Source organism: Sciurus vulgaris (assembly GCF_902686455.1).
Source record: "Sciurus vulgaris genome assembly, chromosome: 17".
NCBI lineage: Eukaryota > Metazoa > Chordata > Mammalia > Rodentia > Sciuridae > Sciurus > Sciurus vulgaris.
This window is the reverse complement of record NC_136478.1, coordinates 3,061,886-3,072,592: the sequence shown is the minus strand read 5'-3', so window position 1 is coordinate 3,072,592 and position 10,707 is coordinate 3,061,886.

The window sequence follows — 10,707 nt, the reverse complement described above, 5'->3', positions numbered from 1 at the left end:
TCATTCCAACAAACCGAAGGGGGACATGGTTGGCCAGGATGCTCTTTCCCCTCTTTCCTTCTGGAATGGATGGAAACTGGGCATGGTGGCACACGCCTGTAATGCTAGCAACTTGGGAGGCTGAGGATTGTGAGTTCAAAGCGAGTCTCAGCAATTTAGCAAGGCCCTAAGCAACGCAGCAAGACCCCATCTCAAAATAAAAAATAAAAAGGGCTGGGGATGTGGTTCAGTGGTGAAGCACTTCCTAGTTTCAATCCCAGTTACCTAAATAAATAAATAATGGAAGGGAGGGGGTCTGCAGCTGGCCTGTGCTGCCTGCCCCCAGGGGGTCCCCAGGAGAGGCCTATGCCGGGAAGCTCAGAGACCTGGGGGGCAGGGGGTCCTGATGGGCTGGATGTGGCATTTCGGGGCAAGCATTCCACCCTTGCTTGGTGCCCAGGGCTTCACTAGGCATGGGAGCCAGTGGCCAGGCCAGGCTGCTTGGGCCGAGGCCTGGAAGCACAGCACCTCCTGCTGACAGCTGTCCCCTCCCGGCCCTGCCGTCCTGGGGGCAGATGCCCTGTGTGATTAATACTCATCTCCCTGCACTGCTGGTCCTTGCCTTTCTCCGAAGGCTCCTAGTGCCACTGTCCCCAAGGGTCCCTGGGTCCCTGGAAGTGCACCCCCTCACAGGTCCCAGGTTGCCTCGGGTCCTGTACCCGGGTTCTTCCTCAGGAGAGCAGGGGCAAGGTGGTTCGGAACTGTCTCCTCTGGAGGTGGCAAGGGAGATTCGAGGGAGGCCCTAGGGACCAGCACAGTCTTGTTCGGGAAGGGTGGGAAAAGATGAGGAGGGCGTCTCTGCAGCAGAGAAGCCCTGAGCAGGCTGAAGGCGCAGTGCCGGCAGAGCTTTGTCCGTGGTGCCCCTCGTTCCTCAGAGGAGAGGTGGGGATCCATCCACTCCCACCAGCGAGCAGCCCTGGGGTTATACTGCTTCCCAGGTGTGGGGCCTCGCTCGGGGATACCACAGGCCGCAGTCCGCCAGTGATCGGGGTGAGTGGTGCTGCCTGGCTCTGCCTGCCTCCAGTCCTGGCTCTCCTAACAGACGCAGCAGTGCAGGGAGATGAGTATTAATCACACAGGGCATCTGCCCCCAGGACGGCAGGGCCGGGAGGGGACAGCTGTCAGCAGGAGGTGCTGTGCTTCCAGGCCTCGGCCCAAGCAGCCTGGCCTGGCCACTGGCTCCCATGCCTAGTGAAGCCCTGGGCACCAAGCAAGGGCGGAATGCTTGCCCCGAAATGCCACATCCAGCCCATCAGGACCCCCTGTCCCCCAGGTCTCTGAGCTTCCCTGCATAGGCCTCTCCTGGGGACCCCCCAGGGGCAGGCAGCACAGGCCAGCTGCAGGCCCCCCCTTCCATTTTTATTTATCTATTTATTTTGTAACTGGGATTGAACCAGCCCTGCTGGTTCAGGAGGAGCTGGAGGGTGTATTTTGTCACCTGCAGGGGGTTGAGCTAGGAAGGGGAAGGATGAGATTTGTGCCACAGTACAGGACATCTCCAGGTGGGCCCTGTCCACCTTGGGTCCCGTCCTTCTCTGAGGTGGGGCCCACCTGAGCACTGTGGGATGCAGAGCATCTTCTCTGGCCTCCACACACCAGATCCTGGTAGCGCCATCCCCCAAAGCTGTGATGATCAAGAACATCTCCAGACATTGCCCCTGGGCACCCAGTGGCCTTTGATTGAGAACCCACTGGTGTTTTTCAGTGGTTCTCAGTCCTGGCCTGACAGAATCACCTGGGGACCCTGGCCTTGCTCTAGGGGTGGACTTGGTTGGTCCAGGCAGGACCCAGGCTCAGGTTTGCAACCTTCCAGGTGAGGCCAGCATGGTGGTGCACACCTGTAATCTCAGCACTCAGAAGCCTGAGGCAGGAGGGTCCCGTGTTCCAGGCTAGCCTCTGTCGCAAAATAAAAAATAAAAAGGGCCAGGGATGCTGCTCGGTGGGGGCACTAGCCTCGTGTGTGCCCGACTCTGGATTCCATCCCCAGCACCTGGAAAGAAAAAAAAAATCCCAGGTGATGGTAGCAGTCTGCTGTGATAGAGAGCAGATCGAGCCTCGAGACCACCTGGACCTCCTGCTCCTGACAGCCCCGAGAGTGCCCACCCTGAGGAACACGCCTGCTTTTGAGGTGGGGTGGCAGTGGGTGCTGCTCACAGGGGCCTGTGAGCTCTGGGAGGAGGGCGGCCTCGCTTGCCCACACACCGAGACAGCCACAGGGAGACTGAAGAGCAGTCTGAGAGGAAGCCCAGGCCAGGGCTGCCCCCATACCTGATCAGAGCCACCTGGAACTCCAGGGCCAGGCACGTTCCGTGGGATGGGGTTCCTCAAGGGTGGCCCTGTGAAGCCAGGCCTCTGAGCCTGCTCTCCGTTCTCAGCCTGAGTCCCCACCCGCACCCCCCCCCCCAGGCTGCAGAGGAAGCCATTAGGCGACAGCTGCCCCTCCCCTGGGGATTAAGGACTCAGGCAGTGACCTCCTACATGTGATCCCTCAAGTTCCAGATTCACTGAGCAGCTACTCTGTATCAGGCGAACCTGCCCCTCCAGGACATCAGAGTCTGAGTGCAAGAATAAAGATTTTTAGAAAGGGAAGTCAAGAAAAAGACAAAGACATTCTGAGTCAGGGCTCAGCACAAGGGGGGCAGAAAGGAACCAGCATTGTGGGACTTCACCCTCCCCGCTTCCTGAAATGTCCTTCCTGCTCCTTCCCTCCACCCAGACAGTCTCTGCCATCACTGTGGCTCTGCCAGTTTGGAGCTGCATCTTATAGGTGGCCATGGGCGGTCTCCTGACGGCAGGCAACCCTCAAGGGCAGGCCCTGCTGCTCTGCTGCCATTGAGCCCTTAGCATCAGGGACGAAGCCTGCACCAGGTGTGCATCAACAGGTATCACAGAACACACGGAGGTGTGCATGCGTGAAAGGAGGAGGCAAGTCCTCGGGTCCCCTGGGGTCAGGAAAGCAGATGCATCCCGAGTAAAGAAGCAGATGCCAGAGCTGGTTCCCAGAGGAAACCATCTGCCAAGTGCCAAGCGGCGGGCTGCCTGGGAAGCTGCAGGGAAGCCGCTCTGTGTGGCTGTTGTGCCTGGTCCTATCTGTGTGGCCCCACTCTGTGCCCCCCACCAGTTGCCAGTGCCATAAAGTAGCAGTGTGGATGCTGAAGCAGGTGGCTACCCAGGGAGGTGGGGGCTGCACAGGAGAGCGACCATGCTGAGGCCGGAGGAGGGCCAAGTATGCTGGTCATGGACACTTGAGGGCAGGCCCCGGCCCAGCTGGGGCTGAGGTGGGGCTGAAGATTACTCCAGCTCAGGACAGCCTCTACCCCCAGCATCCGCAGTGAGAAGAGCTTGGGGGGCCCCAGTGGGGATGAGAAGCTTTGGATCTTCTGGGCCACCATGGCTCAAGAAGGGCTTCCCATGTCCAGAAGTGCCACCCACTCATCCCCACTTTAAAGGATATGGACCCAGAGGCCCTCCTCCCTGTCATGCCCGGGAGGGGGTCACGGAGGAGGGAGCTAGGAGACCATCTTTCCACTTACAACACAGTAGTTAACTCTGTTTTCATGTCATATGTGTGAAATTCAGCAGCCACTGAGTGTGGTGGTGGTTAGAGATGGCCGACTATTCTCCATCCCTCTCCCCATCTAGAGGTCAGTTTATTCCCTGCTGTGGAATGTGGACTGGCCCCAGGATTGGGTAGCAGTGGAATGGCACAGAAATGGCACTTTGTGGTTCCAGGACTGAGCCTGCAGGATCCTGGGGACATCTGCATCCTTCTCTTGAGTGCTTACTCTTGGAAGGTGCTACCGTCTGAACGTCTGTGTCCCTCCAAGTTCATGTTACAGTGGGTCCCCAGTGCAGTGCATGAAGAGGAGCGGCCTTCAGTGACCAGCCCTGCCTTTATGCAGTTAGTGCCTATAGAAGAGGCTGGGGGGAGCTCCTTCCTCCTCCTGCTGTGGGAAGACCAGGAGGTAGGTGCCATCTTGGAAGCAGAGCCAACCCTCATCACACTCTGAGTATGCTGGGCCCTGGATCTTGGACTTCCAGCATTTTTGTTGTCTATAAATTACTCAGTGTAATTATTTTGTTATAGCAGCCTGAACAGGAGGCTCCTTCTTGGAACCCAGCTGCCTGAGCCCCTGGGAACACTCTACCTGAGCTCTCAGCTGACAACGGCCATTGTGTCCGCCAGGTGGTGTGCCAGGTTCCACTTCAGCCCAAGTGAACATCACGTGACAGTGGGTCCTGCCAGTGCCAGGAGCTGCTTAAGAACCCCTGGCCATGTCCAGGCAACCCACAGGACTGGGAGATAGTAGCTGTTGTTTCAAGCTACAAAGTCTTGGGTCGTTTGCTACACAGCAAGGGATAGTTGGCTGAGCCCCTTCGGAGTGCTGAGTGCTGGCGTGTCCCAAGCTAGTGCTTTCTTTAAACGTGAATCAAAACAAGTTAGGGTTACAAAGTCGTTTTAACCGCAGTTAGAGTTTTTTTTCCTGTACTGGGGATGGAGCCCTGGGCCTCACATGTGCTGGGCAAGGCCTCTATCACTGAGCGACATCCCCAGCCCTTTTTATTTTTATCTTGAGACGGGGTGTCACTAGTTTGCCCAGGCTGGCCTTGAACTTTCAATCTTCCTGCCTCAGAGCCTCTCAAGTATCTGGGATTGCATGAGGAAATGTACCCTTCACATTTATCACCCAACTGATAAACCAAGAATCTGCTCTATGTGCGTGAGGTCCTCTCGCTTAGAAATGTGGTGTCCCTGGGGGCCTGGGAAGTCTGAAATAGCGTCCGCTGGACTCTTCGGGTCCGCAGAACGGGCCTCCCTTAGCCATCCTAGGAGCAGCTGTGGGAGAGGCAGCCAGGTCTGGGATTCGCTGACCTGGGCCCAGCCATGGTGAGCCCCTCAGGGGAGGAAAGTCACTCCAAATCTTGGTGTTCCACATGAGGTGGGGCGAGGCGCGCTGGCCCCAAGGATGGCAGTGAGGGTGAATTGTGGGTATGAGGTCAGTGCTGTGGGTCCCAGAGCACCAGACCACACAGGAGCACGCGCTTCCAGGTGACCGAGCACCAACCCACTGACAGAGTCCTGTGCAGCGCCGCCCCGTCCTGGAGGAGGCCATAGATGCGAGCAGTGCCTCACTCTGGGCTGAGGCAGGGGAGGTGGGGCGCTGGAACACTCACCCAGCTGCCCGAGTGTACACTCTTGATGAGGGCCGAGCACGGGACATCAGTGGACGCCCAGGTATAAATAGACTGCAGAAAACAGCCCCAGGAGAGGCCGGGCCATTGCACCCCACAGCACTCTCCAAGAGTGGAAGTCACAAGAATCGATGGCCACTCCTCAGAATAAGACACTCAGCCCATCATGAAGAAAACAAGACAGGCCCAGTCTGGGGCTGACCCCTGCACCCATGCATCCATTGACACTTCTTGGGCCCTGAGGTGCCAAGAGCCCTCGGGCGGCCCAAATGGCTGGGTCTGCGGCAGCAGGAGAGGCAAAGTCTGGTCCCCAGGGGGCCCACCTGCAGGGAGGAGGCAGGAGGGGAGGATCCAAAGCGGGTGTGGAGGACGAGGCCACAAGCAGGAGGGCGGGGCTGAGCAGATGGGCTGAAGGCAGTGGCGCCCGCCCTGCGACCACCCTGTTCTGCAGAGGGGCAGGGCTGGGCAGGGAGGGCGAGCTGGCCCAGGCCCCCATGAGTCGGGGCATCTGGAGCTCCAGCCACACTGCCCCTCAGCACCTGTGGGCCCGCCCATCTCCTGCCAGTGTGGCAGTCTGGAGAGGACAGGAGCCCGATGCTGCCAGAGTCTGCAGGCCAGCCGGCAGAGCCAGGTCCAGGTAGGGAGGAGGCCGGCCTGGACGAGCGGAGGCCAGGCAGGCAATGGAGAGTGGGCAGCACCAGCCAGGCAGGTCAGCAGTGGCCAGGTGGGCCTGTGGGGTCAGGCCCAGGAGTGTGGAGTGTGGCGGCACCTGGAAAGCCACTGTGCTTGCTGGGAGAATTCGGGCGGGCGCGGGGCAGAGAAGTCAGTGGAGTCGTGGGGCTGCACAGGGGAGGACAGCACCTGGGCCCAGCTCTCCAGGAGCCTGTAACCCTGCCCCAGAGCTGGGGGAAAGCAAAGGCACAACAACTCCAAGGTGGCTCTGCGGCCCTGGGAAAGCAGGAGGAAGCTCCTCAGGTGACACAGAGCCTCTGGGTGGAGGCGGGCAGGTGCAGAAGAGTGCACAGACGCCACTCACTGGAAGGGAGGAGCACCTGGCACCTGTGTGGGCAGAGCAGCCTGGAAGCTCCCGGGAGAAAGGCAACGCCTGCAGAGGCCCCAAGCCTTCACACCTGGCCTCCCCTTCTGGAGCGAGAGCCACAGCAACTGTCGCCCAGGAAATGGCCGGGGAGGAAGCTCCAGGGCAGATGCTAAGGACAGTGTGTTTGAGGACGTGGAAACCTGGGCACCATGGATTTGGTCCTGGTGACAACTTGGGGATGTTCGGAAGCAAACGCCAGTTTCGCTGGTGAGCGTGCAGTCCCATGCCAGCAGGCTTCAGTGTGCCAAGTCACCTACAGCTGAGCACTGCCTTTTCACGTCATGGGAGGTCTAGCAACATTGTTTTTAAATATTCAGAACAAACAGTATTTAATGATGGGTGTGGGTGGGACTCTTCCGAGCTCACTGCCCTGGGGTGAGCCTCCCAAAGCAAAGCATTTGGAGGCCCCAGCCTGGCCAGGGTGAGGCCATGGTGTGCGGTACAGAAATGAGGGGCGATGGGCATGTGGGGTGGGATTCGTGGCCATTGCATGAAGCAGGGAGGGAGGAATAAAGGACGGCTGCAAGGCTGCGAGATCTGTCTCGTGCCTCCTCAGTCCGCGGCAGTTTGACTTGTTGAATTAATTTTCATATTGCCCAGATCAGGAAGTAGCGGGTCTTAAGCCATGTTGACCAAAGATGAGTGCTTTGTGATGCTGAGAACAAGTGACTTTTGAGCAACAGGCAGGACAGCCATGTCTCCTGTCATACACTGAAGGGTCCTCCAGGCACAACGATGTCATATTGGAAGGCACATCCTCACCTGCCCAACCTTGACAGAAAGCCAGGAGGCAGCAGAGGAGCACAGATGACCATAGCCAGGTCCGAGGCCACCCACGTATAGGCAGGAGTGACCCCCTTTGGCCTCATCCTCCGTGGGCTGGGTGGCTTCAGGCCCAGCGTGCAGACGGAGCTGTCTGGAGGGGAAGGAGGCAGGCTGGGCTTGAGTGGGCTCAGGGGCAGAGGCCCAGGCCACGCCTGGAGGCTGAAGCCAGAGCTGAGGAGGAGCCCAGCACAAGAAGAGGACAGAGCTTAGAAAGGAGACCCAGGATCCACAGGTGTGGCTGCTGGGGACCGAAGAGGAGAGACCAACAGTCCTCTATGCTTGGTAGCTGGAGGACGTCTCTGCACACCTGTGCAGCCTTGCCCCTAACGGTCACCACCTGTTGCAAATAAGGGACTAAGGCCACTGTGAGGCCACCATGCTCAGCTCTGCACACCAGCGGAAGTGTGTGCTCGCTGTGGAAGCCTGGCTCACGGCAGGCTGGCAGCTTCAAAGCCACGCTTCCTCAAGGGGTCCCAGTGGGTGCCGTGGTGTGCAGGCCCTGTACCCAGCATGGCCTGATATTCTGCCCCAAGAACTCTGGGGCAGGGAAGGCGGCTGGTTCAACCCTCTGCAGGATGGTCCTGGCCCCCGTGGGTTTGGACGAGCTTACAGGGGTCAGCAACAGGAGGGTGGGGCATCACATGCACGGAAGTGGGTGGCTGGAGGGGTCAAGGTGCTCACCTCTGGTCCCACAGCACCCTGCCTCCCTGCGGGACAAGGGGCACTTTGTGAGGCCCAGGCAGAGGAGGCTGGCCGGGCAGTGCTCGGCCTACTTCCTGGAGCAGAAGGGGAAGGGGAGGGTGTCAGGGGTGCTCTTCAGACACCGGCCTCTGGGTCAGGGACTGGGGATGGCCCGGGGCTCAGGGCCTTCGTGGTTCTTCTGTCAAGTCTGGTCACTCACACATTCACTCGTCTGTCTGTCATCCTGTGTCCAGGAAGCTTTCCTGGGCACCTGTCCTGAGGCACCAGGCCAACCAGGCCTCAGACCAAGAGAAAGCTAATTGGAGTCACAGGTGCATTTAGGATTTCCTAGTAGCCACATTAAGAAAAATATTAAAAACACAAAAAGTAGAAAAAGTAAAACTTCTCTGTAATATCTTTGATTTAACCCAATTTATCCAAAGATTATCATTTCAGCATGTCATCAGCATGTCATTTCAGCATGTCATTTCAGCATTTCAAAATTATTAATAGGATAGTTTACATTCTTTCTTTCCTAAGTCTTCCAAAGCTGGCCTGTATATTACATGTTCATCTCCCAGCTACTTGAGAGGCTAAGGCAGGAGGTTCCTGAGTTGGAGGCCAGCCTGGGCAACTTAGTGAGACCCTGTCTCAAAGAGCTGGGGATCTCAGTGGCGAGTGCCCCTGGGTTCCACCCCCAGTAACACACACACACCACCCCCATCAGCACACACGGACTACATCTCTGGATGGGCGGCTGAACTAGGAATCCAGGACACGGTCACAGCCGGACCCTCTACTCAGGCAGCAGACGTGCAGCCCGCTGAGGATACCATCGAGGCTTGGCGAGTGCCGGGGGTACGGAGCAGAGGCGAGTCTGTCTGGAATTTTCCACCTGGGTGGGACTAAGGGCCCTGCTTTGTCACTTGGTAACCGTCCAGGCCCCTGGCCAGCAGCTGTGCTTGTGAGTGTTGATGAACTGGCCAGGAGGAGAGGCCACCCCACACTGGCTGGCAAAACCGAAGGCGTGGTCCTGGCCAGAGGACGGGGTGGCCTCTGCTGGAAGTCTCACTCTGCTCATGGAGCAGAAAGGGGCAGCTCTTGGGGCCACCTGGCCACGTCTGGGAGGCTCATCCCCTGGGACCTGGAAGCCATCTGAAGGTCCACATCCCCTGCGATCTGCCTCACAGGAGCATGAGGGTGCCAAGGGGTGTTCGCCACAGCACGGTCTGCAGAAGGCTGCGCTCGGAGCCCCAGGCTCATCAACAGGAAGCCACACCGAGCCAGGACTCAAGAGCTGGCCCTGCCTGTGCTCAAGGGACACCCGCCAAGGCGGTAGAAGGGCAGAGGGTGGAGTCATGCAGGGTGAGCCTAGCAGTGTGCCTTCCAGCCTGGGGCTGCCCGAGAGGACGCCAGGGGCCTCAGAGGAGGGTCAGGAGAGAGGTGTGATCCGCAGAGGACAAGGGGGTCTCATCATGACATTCTCTCCCTTAAAAAATCAAGCAAATCTGGCAAAAGGCTGATATTTGGAAAGGACACGAGTGCCCATTAATGTATTCTTTGTGGTTTTCTATGCTTTAAATATTTTATAATAAAAAATTAAAACTCCTCTGAGTGAAGAAACCAAGTCAATGAATGGCCTTGAAAAGTCACCTAAATCCTGTGCTTCAGCGTCCACCTCCAGGGACAGCAGGACTGGGTTGATGTGGGCAGAAACGTGTCCACGTCTGGAAACGGAAGCCTCGATCACCAGCAGTCTGGATGTTCATTGAGCGCTCACTACGTGCCAGAAACCAGCAACCTCACTGAGGTACAGCGGGCGAGACAGCTCAGCCCCCCAGGCACAGAGCAGGCCAGTTGCCTGAGTCACTACTGGCTGAGGGGTAGAAGCAGGATCGGAGCTTAGCAGTTAGGGGTACCAACTGTATTTCCACCCCTTCTGTATGCTGCTCATTTCCTTCCTTTTCTGGAGACTGAAAATTATGTTTTAAGTCTGCAAGTGCCAAGTCATCTGCCAGCACTTGGTACCCCAGCAACTCCTTGAGAGGCAGGTGTGGCTGGCTCTGGGTGATGGCCACACAGCTGGCCCTCTCCACAACTGGATAGGTGCTGCTGGAAGAAGGGGCCACCCATTGCTCTTGGGGTGCTGGGCACTGTGGCACACGCCTGTAAATCCCATCAGCTCGGGAGGCTGAGGCAGGAGGATCATGAGTTCAAAGCCAGCCTCAGCAATGGTGAGGCACTAAGAAACACTCCGAGACCCTGTCTCTAAATAAAATACAAAATGGGGCTGGGAATGTGGCTCAGTGATTGAGTGCCCCTGAGTTCAAGCCCCAGGACCAAACAAACAAACAAACAAAACAGGTGCTGAGAACTTGGCAACCAAAGGCCCACCGTCTCTCTCCAGTCATCCAGATCTGACAAGGTGGACAAAGTCTGCACAGGATTGTCCTGGCCACATGCACAGCCAGCTCAGCGGCCGAGGGCCCTGGCTGAGGAGGAAGGTGCTTGTGCCTGCAGTGGCTCCCGAGAGCCCCTGCTCAGAAAGCCTGCAGGAACCAGGGAGTTGTGCCAGGAGCAAACACTGTCCACTCCCGGCCCGCCCCCAGAGTGTGAAGAGTGGCCGTCTTCTCCAGGTGCCCTAGCTTCAGCGTCCTGACGCTGCAGGCCATGGACAGGCTGGGAGCAGCAGAACAGCACTGGCTTTCTCCAGCACTGACTTTTGTGACCTTTACTATAAAATAACCCAGCAGGAGCCTGTGTGACTGCTGCTGAGAGAGCAAAGACAACGCTTGGCATTTGCCAGGAGAGGTACCAGAAAGCACTGGGTCCCCAGCACCAGGCTGGATCGAACACCAGCGAGGCTGAGC